At 42.0% G+C, this 22,988-nt stretch overlaps 1 long non-coding RNA gene across 1 annotated transcript; it reads left to right on the top strand.

Moving 5' to 3' along the window:
- The first annotated feature begins 3,586 nt into the window (after positions 1-3,586).
- On the top strand, positions 3,587-21,915 carry LOC309540463. The gene is made up of 3 exons (XR_014223316.1): positions 3,587-3,827; positions 16,993-17,072; positions 21,759-21,915. It is a non-coding gene; the product is annotated as an uncharacterized lncRNA (long non-coding RNA).
- The last annotated feature ends 1,073 nt before the right edge of the window (positions 21,916-22,988 follow it).

The raw sequence follows: 22,988 nt of genomic DNA, 5'->3' as shown, positions 1-22,988 counted from the left end.
CATCCCTGACCACTGGTCCTGCTAGCTAGCAATCATGGGAGTACAACATGGGGCCAAAAACATCTGGAGGGCCGAAGTTGAAGAAGCCTGGTTTAACCCATGCATAAAATCAATCTTTCAGACAATCATGGCTTCTTCTTCTTTATTTTTTTATTTAATAAGTTTGTATACTTGCTTCATTGTTGAAACCTCTCACTGGTTTACATAAAACCTGAAATTACTATAATAGTCAGATTTTTTTAAAAAAAACCAAATTGATATATAAAGAATTCCTAATGTTAATAAAATCAGTAGTTTAAAATATACATCCCTTTCAAGTGCAGAAAAGTCGTTGCATGGCGCTTGTGCTAGTTCCACAGACTAAAGTGGTTGAATGGACATATGAGGGTAAGGCAGCCGATGGGCTTCAAGCAGTAAAAGGTTTTATATACTAATAGTAATACACTGAACTTGGCCCAGTAACAAATCAGCAGCCCATGCAGATGTCTGAGCAGAGGTATAACAACACTGACAGGGTCTCACTCCAGTTAGTAGCTGTAGCATTCTTCACCAATGGTAGTTTCTGGACCAAATGCAGGCTAAGCCCCACATAGAAAGCACTGCAGTAGTCCTGCCCTGACATCACCTGTGCTTGGACTACTGCTGTCAAGTTCTCCCAGTCCAGTAACAACTGCTGCTGTCATACTACCCCCATCGTTCAGCCCGGACACTGAGATCCAGCGCCGAGGGCCTTCTGGCGGTTCCCTCATTGCGAGAAGCAAAGCTACAGGGAACCAGGCAGAGGGCCTTCTCGGTAGTGGCACCTGCCCTGTGGAATGCCCTCCCAGCAATAAACAACTATTTTACTTTTAAAAGACAACTGAAGGCAGCCCTCTTTAGGGAAGTTTTTAATGCCTAATGCTGTATTTTTAATATTCAGTTAGAAGCCACCCAGAGTGGCTGGGGAAACCCAGCCAGATGGGCGGGGTATAAATAATAAGTTATTATTATTATTATTTATTAGAATCTGAATCTGGGAAACTAATTGCTGGTCATAGTAACTTATTTATTTTTATTATATTTTTATGCTTTATTCTAAGTCTCCATGAAACATTGTTTAGCCTTAAAAAGTTCCTTTTTGCAAAGTGCAATGCTCATAAATCACTGACCCAGAGAGGGGGAGACTTCAAGAGTGTGCGGGATAGGGGTCATTACTTAAAGTCCACCTTACTTGGCATGAAAGAGACTGAAGAGCATATGTTGGACTGCTTCCTGATTCTAGCAAAAAACTAATAACAATATACCCAGTGATTCCATCAGGTGCAAGACCGTCATCTGTCCATTCAGATTATAACCCTTTTCTAGCCTCCTCTCCAGCAGAGAACTATAAGGAGATGCATCACTTCACCATAGCTAACAGGACGAGAGCTTTTGAAGATGGGGTTCTTGGCAGTATAATGTCAGGCCTCACAGCTAGTCTCCAAAAAAAAGTTTTATTCTGTAAACTAGGCAACATTTATCTTAAAGAACAAAGCACACCCATTGTGAGTCAAAGAAGAGAAGAACTGGGTTTTTGGAGAAAGGAAAACACAGCTGTACCTGCAGACTTTGGGGGCATGTGAGCCTTCCTATAGCTGGAGGTGCAACAAATGTTAAAATCTTGTCAAAATCTTGATTTAAATGTGTTTCCATTTAGGTGTCTTATCTCATGTTGGCACTTGCTTCTCAGATATAGAACACTGATACTGTATATGAGGAAGTTACACCAATGAGGGACTAGTTGGAGGAGGATTGATTTTAAACAGCATCACAAAGAAGAGAAAAAATTCCACTGGGAATACACCTTGCACACTGTAAAATGTCTTTGCACTATTGCCACCTACTTGCTGAAACCTCCATGTGCTTGGCCATATTTCTAGTACTTGTTTGTAAGAGTGTTGAAAAATGAAGAGGATGGAGGGGAGTGAAAACTGATATAAACTGGCCCATGTGTGCCCACAGACAATCAGGGTGGGGGGGGGTCTAAGACTACAGGATGTTGTTGACTTGACTGTCTTCAGTCTTTATATGTCTGAACCTCAGGCACTGTCATATAGTGCTGAAAAGATGTGGGCTATGCCTGTTGGTGATTTACTGTACTGTATGGGATTATACAGGGTCACGGGTGGCGCTGTGGTCTAAACCACAGAGCCTAGGGCTTGCTGATCAGAAGGTTGGCGGTTTGAATCCCCACAATGGGTTGAGCTCCCGTTGCTTGGTCCCAGCTCCTGACCACATAGCAGTTTGAAAGCACGTCAAGTGCAAGTAGATAAATAGGTACTGCTCCGGTGGGAAGGTAAAACGGCATTTCCGTACGCTGCTCTGGCTCGCCAGAAGCAGCTTAGTCATGCTGGCCACATGACCCAGAAGCTGTCTGTGGACAAACACTGGCACCCTCGGCCTATACAGTGAGATGAGCGCTGCAACCGCAGAGTCGTCCACGACTGGACCTAATGGTCGGGGGTACCTTTACCTTTTATGGGATTATACATTTCACAACTAGTTTCTAATATTTTTTTTTATTTGCTCATTTAATAGTAAGAGAGCAAGGCACTAGGGAGACAGCTTAAATTTGTCCACTGAACATTAATACTGTAGGACTCTGAACCAAATTAAAAACTCCTAAGGCTACATTTCATACCCTTCGCACAGAATCTGCCTCGACTGTGGTGAATTGCAGTCATAAGGCCTGAAATGAGTAAGACTTGTTTAATGCTTGCCTGACCAGAATATAAAAACTGGATGTAATAGTTATAATGTAATAGTTGCACAAAAAGAGAATGTCAGCAGGTGTAGCGTGTCATGCAAACTCAACCTCAAAAACACTTTAAGAAACCTGGTTACATTATTAATATTTGCTAAATCCTATTTTAAAAACAGCATTTCTGCATTTTCATCCTATCCTTCCTTTAAGGAGTTCAGGATTATATATCTGTTGCTGTCCCATTTTATTCTCATGAAAGTCACCTGGTAAATTAGCCTGGGAAACAGTGATTTCCCAAGTAGGGATTTGAACCAAGGCCTTCCCAATATTTCATCGACTTCAACATACTGGCTCCTGTAGTAACCAAGGAAATGGGGCACAAATAGAAGAGCTGTCCCCCATTGCAAATCAGGTTTATTATCAAAATTTACATACTTTTATCTGTTGGCAATGAGCAAATCAAATAAAAGCAACTGATATAGCTCAACACAGCAGATGCTTCAAGTGGTTCCCCCAAAATCAGCTGAAATTGCAGTTTATACTAGCTTCCCCGGTCTATTATTCAACCCCCTGAATAGAATCCCTCACAACAGCACAAAACAGGTGTAGTCTCAAGCACCCCTGATGCAACTAATCAACTAATCAATATTTTTTAGGGCCCTTAGGAGTTGGCTCCCATAATGGAAAATCTGACCCAAGGGAATGCAGCCATCAGGATGAAAAATAACCCCCCACTATGGATTTATGGCATGCCTTTCTCTGGTGTCATTACAGATAAGGAGTGAGCTGTACATAATAAACAAGCAACGGGGAAATGGCTGCTGAGCTCCACCCACCATTGTGAGGCCTGAGGAAGTGATGATGATGATGCCTCTCCAACTGCTGTTATTGGCTGTGGACATCCTGTGATGTCACATAAGGACATGGCAACTCAGTGAATATACAAAAGCAGCCCAAGGGGAAAGCCAAGGCAAAAGCTTGAAGAGGACACAGTGGACAACAGCTGTGTTATTCAGTACTTGGTGGTCTCCTTCCACATGGAGGCGAAGTGGAAAATGGAAGGAGGCCATCATCTGCCAATGAGATGATGTGGAGCAACGAGAAGGCAAGTGTACCTGCTGAGCAGGACCATGGCTTGAAAGTGGCAGATATCCATGGTTGGAAGTTAGTGGTGGACCTGGCAGAAGCTAGCAGGTATTGATGGGCGAAAGCCGTTATTAGCATGTGGAAGCCCAGGATGCTGCAGATCTGAAGGAGACTGAAGTTTGTGCATGTAAGCTGACTGAAATTCACCTTCAGAAGGCTGTTGACAAAAGCTGTGTGGCTTCTTTCCACCTGCCTTGCCCCATCCTCTGACCCTCCGACCTTAGGAATCCTCATAAGGGAGCAGGTCCTGGAGGAAGAACTGCGAGGGGAGAGACTCCACCAGGCAAGGCCTCCATCCACCTGCCTTGCCCCACGCTCTAGTCTCTGCTTCTCAATTTGTATTGTATTATTTTATGTACTGTGGCTTGCCATTGTTTTATTGATTATAGTTTAGAAATTATTTATTGTAACTGTTGAGTGGATTTCTGTTTAATTTTTATATGTTATTATTATTTAATACTATTCTAATGATTGTTGAATGTTACTTTTTTGATGTAGGTTGCCTATTTTAAAATTTTATTATCACATTTTTGTATTGCATTAGATTGTTATAAGAAGTACATTTTTTTGTTTCTTCAGCTTGTAAACTGCCCTGACTATTGTAAGATAGAAAGACGGTATACAAATAAAAAGATGATGGTGATGATGATTTGTGGATTGATGCTGGGGTAAGTATGAATGGAGAATAGACATAGGTCATCCACCAGACACGGTATGCCTGGGAATTGCATGTTCAGATAGCGGTGTAAGCTGCCCTTCAGGCTCTGGGTGATTGAACCACTGGATATTCATGGGTGGAAGCCAGCGGAGGTTGGCAAGCTGGTCAATGGAGGTGGCTGGATGATACTGTTGAATGAGGGTCATTCCCCTCACTGTATCTGTGTTTGCTTTTCATGGATGTCAGAAGCCGATGAGGCTTTCCCCGAAAGCAGCAGTGAAGAGGACAGCAGAGCTTAAGCAAGCCATCTTCTACTTCTAAATGTATTTCTAAATATGTCTAAGTAATGTTCATGACATTCCCCATTCCAGTACAAGGATGGGAGGCTGTACAGATGCATTCCTAGCAGTTGCCGCTGGCTACAAACTTCCTGTGATGTCACAAATGGACAGGGTGGCTGAGGGGAAATAGGTGGGTGGAAGAGTGGAAAAGGGGAGAAACCCCAGTAGAAGCTTCTGTCTATTTGCGTTGCCAATGGTTTGTTCTCTCAGGGCTCCTGTGCTTGTCTCACCTAGATCGCTGGGCAGAGCCCCAGCCCTTTAACGATTCCTGCATTTCTGCAGAACGCCAAAAATTGCAGGAAATAAAAACAACCTTGCCTGGCGTCCCCGCGCCCACTGGCAGCTGCCCCCAATTTGATCACCTTTTCCTCTATGAAAGAGCAATATCCTCCCCTCCTCTCTCAGCTTAGGGAGTTGCCTTCAAATTCAAAGGGAGGGCTCCCTCTCTTCAAAACATGCTATAATTACCGTATTTTTCGCACCATAGGACGCACTTTTTCCCTCCTAAAAATCAAGGGGAAATGTGTGTGCGTCCTATGGAGCGAATGCAGGGGGGAGGCAGGCGGGAAAAGCCCTCAAGAGCCGCACACAAGCTTCGTGCGCTCTTGCGGGCTTTTCTCTGGGAGGGAGAAGGGACTGACTGGCTGCAGCAGTCCCTTCTCCCTCCTGGGGGAAAAGCCCCCAAGAGCGGCACCCTCTTTAAAGGCTGCGCGGCTCCTGCGGGCTTTTCTACGAGGTGGGGGAATCCCCCCACCTCCCAGAAAAGCCAGGAGAAACCGCACAGCCCCTTTAAAGAGCGTGCGGCTTCTGCGGGAGGTGGGGGAAGCTGCAGCAGATTCCCTCCTCCCGGGCTACCTTTGAAGCGGCAATGTGGGAGGGGAGCAGCTTACACTCGTGTAAGCAGCTCCTCTCCCACTTTCCTGCTTCAAAGCAACTACGGAGGAGGGAAGGAAGGGGACCATGGATCCTCCGCTGCTGGAGGCTTCAGTGGATTCCTCCTCCTTGATTGCTGGGAGTTTCTCTGGGCAGGAATTCCCTCAGCTTAAGTGGGGTGGGGGAAGTGTGGCAGGTGGGGTGGGGGAAGTGTGGCATTAGCTCACCCATATCTGAAAATTGTTGCAGCCCTTGCTGATATGGAGATGATAAGAATAGCCTCAGTGGTCCACTATAGTACCTCTTGTTACATTCGGTTCAGGTTACGTCTTTTCAGGTTGTGTCCTACGGCGACCTGGAAGTACCGGAAAGGGTTACTTCCGGGTTTTGCCACTCACGCAGATGCACAAAATGACATCATGCACATGCGCAGAAGCAGCGAATTGCAACCTGTGCGTGCACAGACATGGGTTGCGTTCCTTTCAGGCTGCGAACGGGGCTCCGGAACGGATCCTGTTCACAATCAGAGGTACCACTGTAATCTAAAAAAGTAATCCCTAGCCTCAGTAGAAATGAATCAGACCAGGTCATCATTGTTCCCCACCCTCAATAAATACCTAGGCAGGATTTCTTGCTCGATCTATGCTCCATATACATTCACATTTTTCACATGACATAGTTGGTATCAAAATGCAAGCCCAAATCCCCACCACCACCATTTAATTCAGATTTACCCTTTCTGAGGAAAATCTGGTAAGTATTTTTATTTTCTTTTTTTACTGTTACCAACATCTAATATCCAAATGACCCATTCGCAATATTAAGTTCCAACTGGAAGCATCCTAAAAACTAAGGTCACAAAAAGTGCGTCAGGCATTTAAAACATTTAAATATAGGTATAAACAGCAGTGACTGAGTTCTGGAGAGATACTGCCATTCAAATTAGTGTAGAAACAGAAGGAAAAGTTAACCACACTTGTCTTCTGCATGGGTGGTCTTCTTTCATTTTCAGTACCTTACGCAAAGCTAACATTCATTAGGTTGTGTGATTTCTTGTCTTTTTCAATCAGCTGCTTCCTGCCGTAAACATCAGAAGTCTCACAGTGTACACTGTGTTTCAGTCTCTCTGCATTTTAAGAACATACTTTTTTCCATGAACTAAACAAACAGTTGAACCTTAGAATGAAAACATCTGCACTTGCCTACTGGAGGAACATTTTAAAGCAGAACATACCCACAAGGCCAAATGCTTATCGTTGTTATTCCAGAGTATGAACTGGTACAAATACAATTCTCAAAGTATGAACATACTTATATTTATGGAATTATCAGTACATTCTTTTTTATTTAAAACAATGGGGGCAAAAGGTCAAAAGCAATGCTTGGGGAATCCCAAATACATAACCCCCAGAGCTCGGAACTGCACATTTAAGTGTACTGAACTTAATTTATCTGAATTTTTAAAAATCATTTCTTGCTTCTCAAATCTTTGTCCATAGAAGCTGGGACATTTCATGGATTCCTCTCCACACTAGCCTTTTCAAGGCACAAGAATAGTATTTACAATTCAAAAGAATAGCAGGAAATGTCTAATAGACTTAGCACTTGGTCCCTAGGAAACAAAACAAAAATATATATGCTAATCTGAAGGCTACTCTACTGCTCTTTAAATAAGCCAGCTTTAGCTTGTCTGTATGCGTTATGAGCAGATTAATTGCAGACATTTTTAAAAGCAAGAGATCAATATTAATAATCAACTTTACAAGTGTGTGCAAAGAATATCCTAGTGTTGGTTCAACACTGCATAATAATAAAGCAAGAAGAATTGTGCTTTTGAGTTTACACTAAAAAAAATACTTTGGAACAACATTATGAAGATTAATAGCTGCCAGTCATTATAATCCTATTCTAGGGTTTTTTTAAAAAAAAATCCTCTGGTTTAAGAGAACACTTAAGGCAATTACAAATCTATCATGCACCAAAAAGCATGGAAATTGTAAGTTAAGGCACTTGCTTTAACTTCTACTCCATGTCAACATTAAACACATTTCAGTCTCCTATATTTGTTTGCCTAGAACTTCCATGCACTCATACTTCCCTGGTCTTCCACCCTCATTTCTCTTCCAGTGCTGGAGGAAAACTAAAGCTTACTGCTTTTCCTGTAAGCTTTCATTGAGAGAGAATGGACTAATAGACCCTCCAACTGTTCCTATTTTCCAGGGACATCCCTGATTTAGAGAAGCTGTCCTGCTTTCTGATTTGATCCCGGAATGTCCCACTTTTCCTTAGAATGTCCCTATTTTCATTGGAGAAATGTTGGAGGGTATGGAGTTATCTGCCCCCCCCCAAGCTGTCTGAAGGCAACCCTGTATAGGGAAGTTCTTCTAAAATGTTTAATGTTTTATTATGTTTTTATATATGTTAGAAGCTGCCCAGAGTGGCTGGGGCAACCAAGTAAGATGTGTGGGGTATAAATAATAAAATTATCATTATGGAATGGGATGTCCCTATTTCCATCTGAGAAATGTTGGAGGGTATGGAATAAATAAATAGTTCTAACTATCTACAATTTAGGGAGTAGAGAAGAAAGGGATACAAGGCTGGAGACCTACAGGAAAGCGTCTTTCATCATAAGATGGCACACACAACTCTTTTGAGGAGTCCACCATTTCTTAGGAAAAATGTAAAGGACTCGCCTTTGCAAAAATTGGCTTCATTTAAAATTAGTTAGAATTGTCTAACGCTCTGACAATGCTTGGGATAAATTGCTTGTTTTACTCTTGGTTAAAATATGTACAAGAATGCACTCTGCAGCTTAGGAAAGGCTATGCAAGTGGCTGGCAGTTATAATTATGGGTTTAGAATGTAAACACATATATCTCATTAAATTTTGACATACTAAAGACTCCAGCTTCAGTGCTGTGGTTGAGCCCAACCTACAGTAGAAGGCAAGTAAAGAAAAGCATGGGTATAGAAGCCTACATAAGACTGCAAAACATACCATTTACATGGTGTTAAGGCAGGTGCCATCACCTACAATATCCACAATTTGGGGGAATGAGAAAACTTGTAAGTGCCTTAACCCTTTGTATCCATGTTCATGTGTGTGTGTTATACTGCACAATATTTCAATATAAATGATCAAAATACATATTTCCAAGTGATTTTTTTTTAAAAAATAACAATTCCAATAATTTAAAAATAGAACAAACCCATTTCCCCTGTAGAATATAGTCAGGGATGAAGGAAGAAGGTGCGGTGGGTGCAAGCTGCCCCGGGTGTCACCAGTGAGGGGGGTGACAAAATGCCGGGCGGCAATCACCGCGGGGCCTGCAGCACGCCCGAGCCAGGCGTCTCTCCTGGGAGAGACATGGTGGCTTGGACACACACAGGCTCCGTACTGCCCAAACGGTCCACCTACTGCCTCTCCCCCAGCTGTAGGGCGGCTGAGTGGAAGGAGGCAGGCAGACTCCAGAGGCCCCGTGGTGTGCCCTGCCGTTATGGGCAGCTCGCCCCGCCACTGGGCGCGTCGCCCCAGGTGCCCAAGCTACTTCTTCTGGTGCTGAATACAGTCACAATTTTTCCTTTAAACCGACTTCCACAATGTCAAATATCTTTCTTTCAATCTAAGAGGAGACCAAGCATGCATCACTTTTTGTTAGAATGAACTGGATGTTTTTGGATACAGAACTAATTATCTGCAGAGTAATAGGCCTAGCAGAAGAAAATGCAGCTTCCAAACTTGAAAAGTACCCATGCATCAATAGTTCCGTTGGTAGAGCATGAGACTCTTAACCTCAGGGTCGTGGGTTTGAGCCCCATGTTGGGCCAAAGGTTCTGGCATTGCGAAAACTATTTGTAGCATTAACAATCAAAATTACAACAACAAAAACTTTCCCCAACCCAAAAGAATAAAAACATTGTAAGAACTGTTAAAAGGATCCAAAATTATCCTATGAACAGAACATCCCATCCCTTTATGCTGTCTTTGTCTTCTAAATATTGGCTGTGGGACATGCACATTTTCTTTTATCAACAAAACCCAAACTGACCGATAGTTACTTCTTGTTTGTGGAGCTCTCATCTGAAAGCCCCATGCTGTGTCAGGAAAACTTTGTGCACACAATAGTCTTCTAAATGTTTCCTGGTGATATTTAAACAGGTTCCCACACCTCTGCACTAAAAGACTAAGGTCATCTCAGAAACAAAGCAGATGCTAATGTTTCCATCTTTACAATCAGTGAAAGTGTAAAAAGTCAAACATATGTTTTAGTAAGTATACTCAAAGCCTGCATCATGTAGAAATCCTTGATACCACCCCATTTTGATTTTTTACAAAATATTTATATCCGACTTTGCCACTAATATCATTTAGAACACCTTTATAACATATTTTAAAGATAACAGAAACAACATCAAGAAACAATTAGCAACCCTGCCATAAGCACTGGAAGCAGCAGCAAATAGAACTGTTAGCAGAACTTATCTAAAGCCAGAGAAAAGGGAATGCCCCAAAACCCAGCTGTCTGGTCAGTAGTCATACAAGAAATAAGCAAAATAACTAAACAGGTACTAGAAGTCACCCCAGAACTGGCCCTACTGATCACAATGCCCACTCACACTATAAAGAGCTCATAACCCACCTACTCTCAGCGGCCAGAAACATCATAGCCAGACACTGGGGGGACCTGTCAGGGATAAACATGGAACACTGGTATCAAGTAGTATTGGAAACAGCCTTACTAGAAAAGCTAACCAATAGACTGAAACGTGACATGGGGACAAATAGAAGAGGACGCCTTCCACCACAGCCCAACAACACAAACCCACCAACAGCAAATGATTCAATGTGGCAAACTTAGCCCAACCACTCCCTCCCCTCACGCACGCACAAACAAATCCCACTGCAGCCAACCAGGATAATCAACCACACCCTAGGCTACCCCAGCCTCTCTCACCACCAAGAAAATGTAACAAGCGAATAGAGAACTCACCCAAGGGACGCTGACGCAAAAAAATACGCTAAGTAAAAGAACACAAACTTTTCCACTCCATCCACCCTATGTTGCAGATAACACCAATGTCTCATGACAAATGTAACTGATTTGTAAAAAAACGCAAACTGAATGCATGTGCATTTGTAAACGAGGAAAATCTTTAATAAAAATTATTTCTTTAAAAAGAAAGAAAGAGCTGTGAGTGTAAGGGAAGCCCCTTCCCATCTTTTGGGTGCCCGAGAAACTCAACAAGCTGGCTTTGCATGGAACTGGATGTGGAGAGTGTAGCTGAATGAGACACAGCTGCGGGCAGCCTAAGGAAGTACCCTCCACCTTGGGCCTGCTCATAAAAAGCAAGTCTAGAATGAGAGACTAGGGTGATGTCTGCTGTTTCCAGGAACTCTTCTTGTTGTGAGGCTTTCGGGGATGAGCTGAGAGTTTGTTGGACCCTGAATGAGAATCAAGAGACTGAGATGGGAGGGTGTGTCAGAAGGAAATTGAATTGAGGTGTGTGTGTGTGTGTGTGTGTGTGTGTGTGTGTGTGTGTAAGTGTGTGTAACTTTGTATTATTGTAACATTATTATATGTAACTATTTTTGTAATTTTTTTATATGTAACTGTTTGTTTGTTTTTTGCTATATTTTAAGTTGTTTGTTGTTGGCTTTTTTTTTGTACGTTGCTTTGAGATATTGTAAACATACTAAGTGTTTTAGAAATTAAATAATCAATCATCCAAAGGCACTTGCTGACAGAAACAGGCCTGAAGCCCATGAAGGTAGAAATTGTAACTTCTCCTTAAAACAGGTTTCCTAAGGTAGGACACTAACCCTAAAACATACCTGTAAATCGATGGAGTCCGGTTTTCTAAATCTCTGACATAAGCATGGACCTTCGACTCTCTTCAGTGACCATTTTCTCTGAGAGGCTGTTTAATAGCCTGGAAATTTCTCTCCAAAGTGTCCAACTGAGCATGCTCCAGAGTGGAATCTCAATTTCTAGTCAGGGGAGAGAGATGCCTTGGCTTCCCTACAAGAAGAGTGTTGACAGAGATTCTTTGCCATTAACAACATCATTCTAGGCAAAAAGTTAATTCAGGTTGTGGAGAAAGTTGTATAGGTGTCTGCTTAGGTTCATTGCTGTGAAGGAAGATATATTCTGTGACCTCCCTGAGTGTCAGGAGGCCTTATATTGGCCGGATGTTACAAGCCTGTTTTAGAAGTGGTTGCTAAGTGACCACTTGTGGCAGAGCGGGGTTGCTTTAAGATTTAGTAGCTTGGATCTGACAGATTTCAGTCAGATTAGCGGGAGGCTCCAGTGAGTTGGAGGGGCAACATTCAGTTGGGGGTCAATCACCAAAGAGAGAGAGATAGTTGGGAATTGGTTGAAGAGAGGAGGAGTGGAAGTAAATTGGTGGGGGTAGAAAATCAAGCTTGAGATAGTAGCTGTGGCTCTTAAAGGTAAAGGGACCCCTGACCATTAGGTCCAGTCATGGCCGACTCTGGGGTTGCGGCACTCTTCTCGCTTTACTGGCCGAGGGAGCCGACGTACAGCTTCCGGGTCATGTGGCCAGCATGACTAAGCCGCTTCTGGCGAACCAGAGCAGCACACGGAAACGCCGTTTACCTTCCCGCCAGAGTGGTACCTATTTATCTACTTGCACTTTGACATGCTTTCGAACTGCTAGGTTGGCAGGAGCAGGGACCGAGCAACGGAAGCTCACCCCATTGCGGGGATTCGAACCACCAACCTTTTGATCAGCAAGCCCTAGGCCCTGTGGTTTAACCGACAACGCCACCCGCTTAAGATAGTAGCTGTGGCTCTTAAGTCTGTGGAAATTGCCACCTAGCACTTTGATGCCCAATATAGGTTTCCATTTCCCCTTAGGTATATAAAAATTCCCTTAATAAAACAATTTAAATTTACTCTAGAGGAGGTGTCCTTCTTATGCCCGAGCCTAACTAGGTGTAGGATTGCAAAGGTTGTGAAGCTCTCTGTCATGAGCCCTGAGGAGATGACCTGGAGGAGCTGGTCAGATCAGGATGAGGGGTGCAAGGAGCTCAAAGACTTGCTGGCTGGCGATCCTAGGGAGGGACCAAGCAGGCTGGAGCACCAGGGAAGAAAAACGGAGCTTTCCCCAAGTGTAAGAGGCTGCTGATACCAAGCACAGGAGTGGCTCCAAACATTCATGCTGTAACACCGCAGGAAAGCAGGTATAGGGTTGCAGCCTTAAATTATTAATTTGACTACCTATCTTATTTTAGGAACCTGCTTCTTGAGAAATGGCCCTACCACCACAAGTTATACCCTGCTCTGGTACTAGCACCAAACATAAGTTCATCTGCTTTTATGCCTCCCTCACACTGTGCAGGAAGGGGTTACTTTCCCTTCCGTTCTATGGTACAGCAGTCCTGCACAAACATGTCCCAGCAATTAGCTTTCATAAAGGAAGGGATCCATTTTTTGTGGGACACATTCCCAAGGCATTCGGTTACTTGCAGCAGTGCAAGTTACTACTTGTGGTGTTGCAACAACAGCAAATCACAGAGTATGGGTCCACTTAATATTTATATTTAATATGTAAATCAAACTCAGGTTTCTACAGCATGCAAATATGTATATATTTGTTTCTTTGTATAGCACAAAATACGCATCCCACCTTTTGCTCTGAAATGATCTATATCGTATGACTCTATGAGGCAGCTTGTAAACGATTTTAAAACTCCATAGTACACATAAAAAGAACAACACCCCACAATAACCATGAGGATAATTAGTTAAATAATCTGGTGGGGAAAGCAAAAGAGAAGCAGAGAGACATTACTAGAGGTTCTCAAAGACCCTCCAAAAAAAGAGCTACCTGCAATGTCAAAATGCCAAAAATGAAACCCTCCCTTCTCTGAGAGGAAATTGCATTATCTCAGTGCTCATGGTGAAAAGGCACAATCACAAGCATCTATCATCCTCCAAAGCAGAATCTTGAGGAAATCTCTGGACATAGGTAAGTTCCTATGAGTGCGTTCGGTACTTGTGGTATTTCATGCAAGTCCAGTTTCCTACACTTTGGAAAGAGGAACATGTAAAGTAGACGGGCTAGTTTAGTCGTGACACACCATGTGGGTGATCAAGATGCCCCAAAGTGACAAAGCTAATCTTAATGCCTAGTTCAACTACTTAAATTAGGAACATGAAAATACAAATCAACACATTCTACTAAAAGAGCAGGGAAGCCAGTCCTTAGGTCACATTGTCTAGAGACTGACCAGGTTAAAGATTACAGATGAATAACAGAACATTTGTTTTAGGAGTATACATGAAGAGATGAAGTGGTCTCTGCTGGCAAGTACTGAGGAACTAAGTGACTTCAGTCTTAAGAACCCTCAAGTCTGCATGAGTTCACAGACTGCTTTGAACAGTAAATAATCTGATAATTAGACACTTTTTGTACAAATTTCTAATAGGTTTTCCACATGCTTCCATCAACTAAATAATATAGTTTCAGAAATCGCCCATTACAGTGTATTGCATTATCAGTTAATAGAATTTTGCCTTTTTATTATTATTATTCCGAGTTCTTTCAGTTACTGGCTTCAGCTTTGATACCACAGTATGAATATGTAGTGAGACAGATCTATATATACTTATTTTACACAGATGATCTTATACCCTATATAAAAAGCCCCTCAGAACTCTGAATATTTTCCAACGTTTACTTAAATGTATTAATAACTATAATTCTAAATCAGATTTTAAGTAAGTATTATCAGATGTTCTGGCATTGCTGACATTTTCACAAGGAGACAAATCTCTAGATTAAGAGACTAAACATTTTTGTTCCATTTATAGTCAGAAGACTTATTCAAAAAAAAAGGAGGGGGGAAGCCACATGGACACAAAGTCTCACATAGTCTTCCCACCTCCAAATATCTTTGACATTTATGTCCCTAAAGACTTCTGAACATTATCATATTTATTGCATGTTGGCAGTTATCAGCATCTCAGGCATTGGTGGGGGGGATTTATGTTACTAAATCATATACACTAATACCAATGAGATTACTAGACCAGTTAAAACCAGATGCTGGTATCCAGATTTCACCCATTATAAACATACACTCACACACATATATCAAGGAACCTTCAGTTTAAGAGTTGAGCCACTTGCAATTCACTCATGCACTGTAAAGCATGAAAATGTAAAATCCTTCTGTGTCATGTAAGCAGCATGCATGTTCTATAATCTCATACATCATGCTCACATACAATTTAGCCTTCCTATGCCCACACTTTCCTTTGGCCTAAAAAGCCAGGGATGTTGGCCCTGACCTGAAATGGCTGCCATACAACCTGCTCCCTTGTAACCATTGATACTCAAGCCACACACCCCATGTCATAACAATGTATTGTCCCTGGGAAAAGGGGGGCAAGCAGGCAGGTCTCGCTTGGCAGTACAGAGGAGCATGGTTGGGCTTTTTTAAAGGCTTGGTTCTTTATGCAATACCTTTGGCGCATTCTCAGTGTAGGTATAAGTAGAAGAAGCAAAGTCCTTGAGTATGACAAATGTGGGAAACGACTGGTTAGTTACACAATGCTGTGCAAATATTGGAAAGGACAAGGAACCATTTTGAATGGAGGCTTTCTGTGGTCTAAGTGCTGCCAAAGTCTTTCACCTTGTAAATGATGACATGAAAAGATTTATGATATATGCACATGCAAGCAAACACTCATAAGCATATAAGAATTTATGCTTAATTCTTTTCCGTGTGAAAACCATCACATGAATTATGATGATGAAAACTAAACCTTTGGAGACCCAGGAACTCATAACTCAAAGTTACTAGGATCCCTAAACTGAACAAATATTTCAGGAATCCAACTGTGGTTTGAGAGAACAAGCAGCCATTACTCTATCAGGCTAAAGCATCATTTATGGAGATATTACCCTTAGGGAATCACTGAACCCACTTCACATAGTTCCATTAATCCATAGCATTTGTGTATCATTACTAGATTTAAAAAAACAGAACAATATATGTAGATTATGGTGGTTAATAGGGCATCTGCTATAGCTAGGAATAGCCAGTAGTGCACATTTTCATGTTACATTCCAATAAAAGACAAAAAATGGGGGGAAAGTTGTTTATAATGATACATCATCATGTTTTGATATTAGCCATGACTATACTGTATATCACCAAATTGTTTCTGTGCACAAATATGCTGTATATTCCAAAATGAACTTTACACAGTTTTAAATTTAAGCAATCAATCAAATGTATCGCTGCAAAGGCCAAAGAAGTCCAAAAAGATTCTGAGTAGCATTTCACTGAAATATTTATACATCTAATATTGCAATCTATTGCATTTTCCACAAAAAAGCAATGCACTTGCCATATATGAAAGAGGAAGTATTTTGCTAAAATTCACAACTCTGAGAAGCACTCCCTTTTGGCAACTATTGAGAGAGCTTCAAAGCGGCACACAAATGTTTGCGCAAGAGGGGAGTGTCTCCATTGCTGAAGAAACCAGGTTGATCGATAGCGGACATAACTGAGCAACAGGGACCCTCCTTTATCCACAGCAATTTAAACTGAGGGAGGATAAAAGCCTTTTGTAAAGCCATCTTAACAACAGCCACATGAAGGGAGAAGGCATAGCGAAATAAGATTACTTTTATTAGACGTGAATTCTTCAGAACATACGTTTTCCTTTTTCAGTACAGAGCCAAATTAGTTTCCTCATCATTTTCATTCTAATGGTAAAAATAAAGACTCAACTTCAGAATTATTTTATATTCTGAAGAAAACTTTTTAGCAAACAAGAATCTGTGTTTGTCTGGTTATATAAAAACCAGCAAGAGAATACAATCTGCCAGTGTAACATGCCGTAGTTATGGCATACTGTTGCTTTATCAGGAATAAATACAGAAAATCTAAAGCCAAAGCCAATCTGAGCGCTGGACAAGCAGTTTTATAAAATTTGGGACAGGGTGCCTAACTGATTCAGATTTGACCTGGTGATTCTACAGTTCAGAGGGTACATTAAACTCATTAATGTTCTTCCCTATGGAAGTGATAGGGATGTGTTTACAGTCTGCCATTTTTGCATACATTCACCCACGATCCATTGGGCTGATCCATTGGGATTTCATATTAAATGTGATTTTTAAAAAATCATATAAATTTGCATTAAAATACATAGTTTAAAACCTGCTCACTTTCAAGATATGCATGTTCTATCCTTTCATTCATCTGGTAGGTGCAGATCAAGTCAATTCAAAAGAGAAATGTGCAAAGACTGAATTCCTCAAGCATCATTGGCTGTGATTTCCAACAGTGGTTTGTACTGTAGTAGAAACCTTGGTAGATATCCAGCATCAGAAACCACACCATACATTTAAAACATTCATACCACTTTGTAAGTCAAGGCTTCCCCCAAAGAATTCTGAAAACTGTGGTTTATTAAGGGTCCCCTAACAACTCTCAGTGCACTTACTGTAACAAGCTACAGTTCCCAGGATACTATGGGGAAAGCTTAAATGCCTGGTGTGGATGTAGTGGCTCTCAGTTGAAGACCCCTGCATTATAATGGTTAGGTCCTGGAAAAAACTAGTCCTCAGAGGGTGGGGTACATCAGAAAACTGTACTGTGTGGGACTAAGAGCCTCTTGACAAATCTAAGCTTCTGCTGAAGTTGGAGAGAACAGAGGATCCTAGGAAACTATATGGCAAGGCTGCAAGAAGTACATCACAACTCTTCAGGAAAAAAGGAGCCATTCAGTGACTCCAGTGTACAGGGAAATAGGTTTTATCACTATAATAACTCAAGTGTACAGCATAAAGGCAGGAACTCTGGTTTGCCCATTTCTAAAGGAAGAATTTGTTCTGGGCGATACAGACCTAATTAAAAATAATGCTGGCTTCCCTTCAATATTCTGCCAGATTTTGCTTTACATTAGAAGGTCTGCTATAATGGGAATCTACAAAATAAGCTTGAAATATGACTCACTGCTATTGTTTTCTCTGGTTTTTCCTCAGCTTCCTATCCTGCCCCGTTTCCCTTGCTCACATGAATGAAACACACTGATGGAAAGATCAGGGCTTAAAAAGATGTTGGTTGTATATTCTGAATAATGGATTGCAATTATCTCACACTGCAGTGCACGTTTTAAAAAATTAAAATAGGTTAGGTGTTGGTTTTCACTTTAGTTTATAGAAACACATGGAGATGGCTTATGCAAAGGAAGACCACTGAGCCATCTAGTGCAGTCCTCTCCACTCTAAATAGCAGTAGCTCCCTAGAGGTTGAGCAGGGATCCTTTGCAGCCTGTGTAAATTGGGATGATAAAATTTTCAGGAATTATAATGTAGAAGATGAGCTCTGCCATTGAGCTTATGGTTCCTCCCTAAAATACTAAGCTACCTTCACTAAATCAAACCATTGGCCTGTCTTCCTGAGAGATGAGAACTATAAATCTAAACGATGTATTTAGCAATACAGGTATCATTTTAATCAAATCATCCTCAAAGCTAGAAATGTACCCAAAAAAGCCATCAATAAAAATGAGTTAATAACTGATGCAACTACCAGTAAAATCCGATAAAATTTGAATGATCCCTAAGTCTTCAGAGTTATTCCTATTGCATATCCTGAACTTCTTCCTGATCCCAGTCAGAACTCTGACATGCATGTAGTTGCTGATGCTTCCTAAAGCATGCGAGTACCAAAGGTGGATACTGGGAGTGGCTATTTACAGAGGATGAAAGTGCTATTAATTAGATGGCTGGAAGGGCACAGTGAAGTGTAGCATGTTTCCCACTAAATACATATATGTGGCTATCAGTCTGAGTGCTTTTATGTCCAGTGGCGTAGCGTGGGGGGTGCAGGGGGGCCGGCCGCAACATCTGGGGGGCGCGCTCGCACTTGCAGCTCTCTGCCCCTACCTGGCTCCACGGGTTAGGGGGCGCAAATTACTTGCCTTGCCCCGGGTGCTGACAACCCACGCTACGCCACTGTTTATGTCTCCTCCGAAGCATTAGAGATTATAAACATTAAAAGATAGACTGGATTCTTACTAAGTAGTACATCCCACTGAACACAGTAGGACTTTTAAGTAGATGCATTTTTACACTTTGGTCTTAAAATGAAGTCTTCTGGAATCAAATATAAAAATGGGCACCTACGTAACACAGCTTTTGAAGAGGCGTGGGCTGACACCTAGTGGAATCTGCTATGGAAAGTAAGCAAACAAATTTTTAATGCAATACTTAATTTTCTTCACGCTTTTAGTTGATTTGAAGTATTTGAGGATTCTCCGTTCACCTATATCAGAAATTAAGATGGAATTCTACCCCTTTAAAAAAACTCTGTCCCCAGTTATGTGGAGTGCTACTCTGTAGCATTCTGTCTGTAGTTGATCCATGTGATCTTTCCTGCCAATGATGGGAGATGGAAACAGCAGTGCCCACGGATAAAGAAGTGAGAGTTATACAAATAATTTGTTTTAATATAATTTAACAACTGACTTAAACAGCACTATGCAACAAAAATGCAAAAGTGTTGAAAATGAATTAGCACAGCCCTTATTAATTTGTCCCCAGACTTTGAAATGTTGATTCCTATGCTTTTATCATTGAGATAAATGTATGGACAGTTTCGGCTCAGAGCAGGAACTGATCATCTGTGCCAGGGTCCAAATTCACCTTTATCTGCTCACAACATCCTCATAGTGGGACACTTATTCACCAGCTGATTTTTCAAGTTGAAATATATAAGAAAGAGATAGTGGGAGACAATATGAAACCTCTGCAGTCCTCATTTGCCATGAGGGATGTAGCAGGCAAAATGTCCCAGAACCCACTTTCCAGTCTGAAACTCTGGAGGACTGCTGCCATTGCAGACAAACAAACCTAAATGGTCCAATGGCTTGACTCAACATAAGAGCAGCCCAAAACCTGAAGAGAACCAGGTGTTGTGTGGTGCAGACTATGCTGATCTAGAAAGACCTATGTTTCATTTCCCTGTCTGGTGTGCAGCCTCTCCCTGAACCAGGATAGCTGTGTGACCATGGGTGTGGGATCTGGTAAAGGGTAAAGGGGACCCCTGACCATTAGGTCCAGTCGTCGCCGACTCTGGGGTTGTGGCGCTCATCTCGCTTTATTGGCCAAGGGAGCCAGCGTACAGCTTCTGGGTCATGTGGCCAGCATGACTAAACCGCTTCTGGTGAACCACAGCAGCGCACGGAAATGCTGTTTACCTTCCTGCCGGAGCGGTACCTATTTATCTACTTGCACTTTGACGTGCTTTCGAATTGCTAGGTCAGCAGGAGCAGGGACCGAGCAACGGGAGCTCACCCCGTTGCGGGGATTCAAACCACCAACCTTCTGATCGGCAAGTCCTAGGCTCTGTGGTTTAACCCACAGCGCCACCCGCGTCCCTTCATGGGATCTGGTAGATAGACAGGCATTAATGGTGGGAGGGGGCAGGTGCAGTTTCTGTTGACTGCTGTATTGCCCCATGCAAAATTATCATTAACTCCAAGTGACTGTACAATTGGGGGCAAAATCTAAGCCAGTTTATGGACTACAGAGTGCGGCTAGCAGGGCAATGAGCTAGTGGATCCAGCTGCTTTTCAAAAGGAAAGAGTCTGACAGCCATAAATCCAAACCAAGTTCTACGCCATTTCATTATAACGTCTTTTTTAGTGCAGGATTCTATCACATGGATCTGATATATGTGAGCATCCAGAACTGTGCAAATTAGAATACACATGTAAAGAAAATAAATGCTCGTTCAAGTACAGGCCATAAACTCACTGGAAAGAGGTGAGCATAAAACAAACACATCTGTGAACAAACTCGGTGCCCGTGTGACTATAAAACGCTTTTAACTATACTCACAGATTTACACCATTTCACTTTAGCCTTTGAAATGTATGCATTGTAATCATGATGAAAGGGAATGTGCCAGGTGAAGTTTACAGTCCAAATAAGTCAACCACCGCCAACTTGCCTCATTTAATATAAGGCAATAGTGCCACCTAAAGCTGAATAGCAGTATATGCCCATGCATTTGTTTTGTTTTTTAAACTTAACTCCTTTATTTGGAGCAAGTAAAATGTCAGAGTAGTGAGCAAGCTTTCACTCCTCTTCAGGCAGGATGTTAACATAAGGACAGCCATACTGGGTCAGGCAAATAGCCCACCTGGTCTAGTATCCTGTTTGCACAGTGGCCAACCACCAGATGCCTAAAGGAAGGAGCTGAGCACCACAAACATGGCGTTTCCTTAAGCACAGTGGATATTAAGCACAAACAGGCAGGTGGTAGTGGTGATGGGGAGATTGCTTGGCCTCATAAAAGAGCCAATTTGCAGTTTACAATAGCATTAGAGTAGGGGTCAGGTAGGTCTGTAGTAAGTGCAAAGATGGTCTCCAGTTGCTACAAAGACTAATGGGGAGAAATGAGCCATTGTTGCACTTCTTTCAAAAATGTAACACCATGGCTTATGAGGATGTTTTTCTAACAGTTGTCAGAACACACTGATCCTTTCTAAGCCAGAGAGCAAAGAAAAAGAGGGTAGTTCTAACATTTGCAAAGTTGAAGATTATTATTAGGTAGTGTACAAGGCAAAGCATTAATACGTGGCCAACTGGGTATTGCTTACTTTTTCTCCCACAGGCAAAGTTCATTATTAGGTTGTAGGTTTTCTTTCTCAAGTTCTAGGACACTGTCGCCTTAGACAAAAGATTCCTATGTCTGTATAACATCTCCGCTCAATTTTTATGCCATTATAAATTGTAACAGGGATTTCTCACCGCATGCAATAAAATCTTCTCATCCTGACCGTACCCCCTTCATATTGCTTCATATTTAGCTTCAAGAAAACTCTGGTGAACTCAAAAGTTTCTTCACTACTTTGTAATTTTTTTAGGTGATCTTAATATTACACTACTGTTGTCCCACCCCCCTCCCAAATTAATCTAATGGACCAACCTGCATTTTTTATTTCTTCCATATTTCCTCCAGCCGTAGAAGTCTTCATAAGAGATGTTTGAGAGGAGACTTTGTGCTGGCCATCAGGCAATGGCTTTTTTCACCTGCCTTGCCCCTCCCTCCAGCCCTAGGAGTCTTTCCCAGACCATGCCGTTAGGAACAGCAGAAACAGCTGGGAAGGGAGAAGGGGAGTTCAGGGATACTTTAAAAAAAAATTATAAGCTGTGTGTCTTTGCTTCTCAATTTGTACTGTGTTATTTTATGCACTGTCACTTGCTGTTATTTTTATTGATATAGTTTAGAAACTATTTATTAAAATGGTTAAGAATGAATTTCTGTTTGTTATTCACTGATATTTAATTTTATTGTGTACTATTATATTCTAATGGATTATTGATTATTACTTTATTTGATATGTTGTTTGTTTTAAAGTTGTTTTTATTGTAAGGTTTTTGCACTGGACCGGATTGTTATAAGGTGTGCGATCTTGCTTTTCTTCAGCTTGTAAACTAATATAGAAAGGTGGTATACAAACTAAAAGTGAAATGAAAAATTAAAGTAGCAGAGATTCTGAAATTATATCGGTATACTAGACACCCCCTTATGTTAAAGCATACTCTCCACAATTCCTGGTGATGTGACTCTGCTTCCAGAAGTGACCCAGATCTTTCATGGAATTTACAAGTTGGATCCTCCTAACAGAGGGTCCATGTTGTGCTCAGCCCTGAAACTCTTCCCTAACTGGCTTGTGGGTGGGGCTTGCCCCGCTCCAAGCCAGTGGTGCCACAGTTATGCCAATGGCCTTTAGCCAATCAGCAGCATGGCAAGGTTGGGGGTTGGGGATATTTATTTGGCAGCGCAACGTAGGGACCTCCTTTTGCTTCGTGCTGCCAAACACCCACCCACAAAGGTTGCGTTTGGCCTTGCCTTGGACTTCAGTTGGTCGCCTGTTTTTGGAATGGGAGCCAGGTAGGAATTTTTTCCAATGTGGCAGATTGGCTGTGGCCACTTGGTTTTTGCCTACCTCTTAGCAATCATCACAACTTTGTAAGGTTTGGCGGTTAGGCATTGGTTTAGGCGAATGTGGGGAGGGGAGGTGCGGCCATCACCTGCTCCTCCAATTAATAGGGTATTCCATTAAAGGAATCCGGGGGTCTGGATCTCGCCCAAAGCCCGGAGAGGGGCTAGGGCCATGCCAGGACCCCCGGGAACCCCAGGGGTGAGCACCAGTCTATATACATTAGTGGAGCTCCCCCTGCTGGT

Source organism: Podarcis vaucheri, assembly GCF_965113315.1.
Source record: "Podarcis vaucheri genome assembly, chromosome: 9".
Classification (NCBI taxonomy): domain Eukaryota; kingdom Metazoa; phylum Chordata; class Lepidosauria; order Squamata; family Lacertidae; genus Podarcis; species Podarcis vaucheri.
This window is presented reverse-complemented; position numbering and strand designations above follow the sequence as displayed.